At 37.6% G+C, this 4,756-nt stretch overlaps 1 pseudogene; it reads left to right on the top strand.

The window, feature by feature from the left end:
• On the top strand, positions 2,043-2,980 carry LOC110256241 (annotated as a pseudogene).

Genomic DNA, 4,756 nt, shown 5'->3' with positions numbered 1-4,756 from the left:
AATGATATTCTGTTCACTTCTTGACCCATCACAACATTTTGGCCACTTTCCTGTGATTTTCTTTGTCCTTCTTGAGTATATTTCTTTTCTTTATGTTCATAACACTCTGCTCTCCAGTACCCTTGCTTTTCTGATCATTATGCTCTTACGGTCTTTCCCTGTCTTTATTACTGCCAGCCAGGGATACTGGATGCAATATGAAATGCTTTTTTGAATGAAATTGTCTCTAACATGGAAATGGCAGTGAGATTAGAGGAATCAGCTAGACAAAAATGGGCAGCAATAAAAATAAGCATGGCAGTCAGTCAATAGCGGAAATCATGTTACAGCCTTTGCCCCATTAGGTCTCTGCTGACGTATTAGACACCATGGCTCATGCTGAGTGCCACTAGTGTGGATGAAGGATGCATTTGCTGTATTTGTCCTGTTGCTGCTTTGGCTACTTTAGTAAACAAAATTATCTTTTGCCCTTTTGTCACGGTCACTCCAAATTCGAAATCCAGCATGGGTGGGTTTGATTTGTCAAACCTACATCAAATTCTCTAACTCTACGTGCAAGGGCAATGGGAAGTCAGTTTCTGGCTCTTTTGGCTCCTAGAGTAGGTCATAAACTGCCAGCAGAGTATGGGTTAGAAAAGATGGTCAGATTTGGCAGTCTTGAAAAGACATACATCCTCTATGGCCACTTTAATATGCTTTCTTAGGTTTTGTTCCTCATTATTCTTTTTACTTCATGCACACTCTTCAATTGATAGGTTACAATTAAGTATGGCTTAAGACACTCTCAATCACTCCCAAGTCACTATTTCTATTAAGCTCTACTAGACTCATACCACAAATCATGTATCCCCCAAATGTTCAGAGGGCATAATCTCCACAAACTGACCACCACATTTGAGTTCTCAATCAATTTTTGATGAAAACCTATCTGGTCACCAAATGTCTCATCTATCCTTCACTGACAACCTCCTTTTTTTTCTTGTCTTTTGTCTTTTTAGGGACACACCCACTGCATTTGGAGTTTCCCAGGCTAGGGGTCTAAACAGAGCTGTAGCTGTCAGCCTCCACCACAGCAACAGCAATGCCCAATCCAAGCCATGTCTGTGACCAACACCATAGCTCATGGAAACACAGGATCCTTAATCCACTGAATGAGGCCAGGGATTGAACCTGCAACCTCATGGTTCCTAATCGGATTCATTTCCACTGCACCACAATGGGAACTCCACTGACTACCTCCTTCACATCCAACATGTCACAAATGGAGTGATTCTACATTATTAATTCCTTTGCATCTATCTCCTCATCATTCTCAACACTGTCAATATCATTTCACCTGTACACTATGTACTTCACAGGATTTTGAAGTATTTCAGGCACAATTAAAAATATTGATTGTTAGACTTAATTCTTTGCACTCTAAATCAATCTTGACAGTAAAACCTCACAATCTATATTTTGCACCAAAAATTCCTTAGATAATTCTGATGTGTAAACTGGTTTAGAAACCAGGAGACAAGAGTAACAGATCCCTGACCTGACTATAATTTCCACTCCCTGCAGCCTAGTTTCTATACTACCATACAAGTATTAAAAAAAAAAAAAAAAAAAAAAAAACAAAAAAAAACCTTACATTGCCATTCCTATCTCTTATTTTTAGTGCATACCTACTTCCTGATGATTATTGTTCAAGATTCTTTGCATGCCCTTCAATTCATTCTTTACCCAAGCCTTTTCAACTTACTTTTCCTTGATCCTATAGTCCTGTCCCAGACACAGAATTCCCTATAACACTCCATAATCTTCCCATAAATTTGGAAGACATTTAGAATGTCTTTCATTTTCAAATCTGTTGACTCTTTCACGGTTTTTGGATTTCAACAATCATTTAATTCCATCCCTCCAAATAAATCCCATACCATGCATGTAATAAACAAAATTGAGAGAATTATGATATGCATTTTTGTCTCTGTTCTCTAATATGTTTATATTATAATTTTATAGTGACTTTTCCTTTGATTTATCCCCATATACTTCAGGCAACACCTAGTGAGGAGATGGAAAAGGGAAATACAACATTGCTGACAGAATTTGTTCTCACAGGACTTACATATCAACCGGAGTGGCAAATCCCCCTGTTCCTGCTGTTCTTGATTATATACCTCATCACCCTCATGGGAAACCTTGGTCTGATTGCTCTCATCTGCAATGACCCTCATCTTCACATCCCCATGTACTTATTCCTTGGGAATTTGGCCTTTGTTGATGCTTGGTTATCATCCACAGTGACCCCCAAGATGCTGGTCAACTTCTTCACCAAGAACAAAATGATCTCTTTCACTGAATGCCAGGTACAATTTTTTTCCTTTGCAATCTGTGTAACCACAGAATGTTTTTTGCTGGCAACAATGGCATATGATCGCTATGTGGCCATATGCAAACCATTACTGTATCCAGTAATTATGAACAATAGACTATGGTGTTAATTTGGTCATTTTTAGGTGGCCTTTTCCATGCCATAATTCAAAATGCTTTTTTATTCAGATTAACCTTCTGTAATTCCATCATAGTACATCAAATTTACTGTGACATCATACCATTGTTTAAGATTTCCTGTACTGTTCCTTCCATTAATTTTTTGATGGTATTTATTTTCTCTGGGTCAATACAGGTGTTTACCATTCTAATTGTTCTTGTCTCTTACACACTTGTCCTCTTTACAATATTAAAAAAGAAGTCCATGCAAGGCATAAGGAAGGCCTTCTCCACCTGTGGAGCCCACCTCCTATCTATCTCTTTATACTATGGGCCTCTTATCTTCATGTATGTGCACCCAGCATCTTTACAAGCAGATGCTCAAGATATGGTGGACTCTATATTTTACAGCATCATAATTCCTGTATTAAATCCAGTTATCTATAGCTTGAGAAATAAGAAAGTTATAGATTCATTGACAAAAATGTTGAAGAGAAATGCTTAGAACTCATACTAATACCAGTATTACTTCATTTAAACAGTCATATAACTGTGGAGATTAGATGTTGCTATGTGTTGATTAGTGTTCAAAGTTTTTTCATTTACTATTGCCTTAGAGTTTTAATGCCTTAAGGTGGAAGTATTAGTAAACATCTTACAGTACATGCATATGCTATTAAAATCTTAGAAAACACAATAATTTTTAACCAAGTGCTCATCTTATACTAGAATAAGAGAATAAATAATTAAATTAAAATGTTTTATGTATATGTTATCAATGTGACTTGATACATGCACTAAGCCCATGCTAGTAAAATTACCTTGAAAATAAATATACATATGATGTATTTGAGAGTAGTAGAACTGTTCAACCTGGAGACTCATATCACCTATTACTCAAGCCAGGATCTTGTTTGAAAGAACAGAGGCCATTCCCAATGAGGCAGGAGATAGATGGGCTTCAGAATAGACATTTACAACTAGCCTCTTGTTTATACTACTTGAGTCAGGAGATAGGTTGCTTTTGGTATAGATGTTTGTGACGAGCCACCTATTTGTACTTCAACATAAAAATAACAGGAACAAGATAAATAACCAGAATTTGTCTTCAATGGATACTTTAAACAATGGTAATGTCAGGGGCAAAGAGAGGGTTAAGTTCTCCTTGGGCAAAAGATCACATACTTCCTATCCTTGGGTTAAGGAGACTGACACATGTGCAGAAAGATTCCTAGGGTCAAAAAGGGAGGGGATATCAGATCATAATAAATCCTGATACCATCCCATAATTCTTCACTCTAGAATCAATCTTGGCCCAAAAAAGTTCATGCATCTTGTGGGGGCCCTGTGTCTGGTCAGCTATGAGAAATAAAACAAGATAATTAGCCAAAGGAAAGAAAGACCTGGAAGAACTGTCCTACCTGAGTGAATTAAATCACTTCTCTGGCATGCTTCTCATTCAAGGGAATACCCACAACCACACTTTTCCTTTGGGTGTGCATTACTGCCTTGCTTCTGCCTTAGAAAAATAGACCACTTCTTTGTGTGCTCTTCCACACGTTGTAATGGGATTTTAAGAATAGAATTGGTACCTGCTTTTAGGAGCCTTTGCCACCTTGAAACATTCTTGCTTTCTATAGGAGGCAAGAATCAGGACAATTCTGCTTTTAGCCTCTAGCTGCTCTGGTGGCTGGTAGTCCTGTTTTTCACACAGGCTGCACATGTTCAACTTCTGAGCAGATAATTAAGATCCCATTTCAAGCCATCACTCCCTGCTGTCTCCCTGAAATCACCAAGACAGTGAGAGGGAAGCTTCTCTCTCACTGATTCAGAAAGCTAAGAGATGAGATGGTGGATTTAATTGGGATGGACCTGGGAGGAAAAAGTGTCAGATTAGGAAGGAAATGGTTTCTATCATCCAACTATTTTAAAATCATGAAACTGATAAGAAAAAAAGAAGGAATATGTAAAGTTTACTGGACTATGCTGTTGAGAGCAAAAATCTTCAAGTAATGTTAAGATCGTATGATATCAGAGCAGTCAGTGGGTACCCAAGAAAGACATGAAAAGAGCAAGAATGTACATGTTTTGTGCTCCCCAAATCCTTAAATGTCACCTTTTGTCTCGCCATATACTCTGTGAATAAATGATTCACCTTCGGGTTCATCTCTGACTTTTCCATCCTTATCAATTATTTATACACATTCCTATTGACAATGCACTCATCCTAAAACTACTCACATCTGTAATAATAAATCACATCTGTAATTTAAAATAGCCT

Source organism: Sus scrofa, chromosome 13, assembly GCF_000003025.6.
Source record: "Sus scrofa isolate TJ Tabasco breed Duroc chromosome 13, Sscrofa11.1, whole genome shotgun sequence".
Taxonomy (NCBI): Eukaryota; Metazoa; Chordata; class Mammalia; order Artiodactyla; family Suidae; genus Sus; species Sus scrofa.
This window is presented reverse-complemented; position numbering and strand designations above follow the sequence as displayed.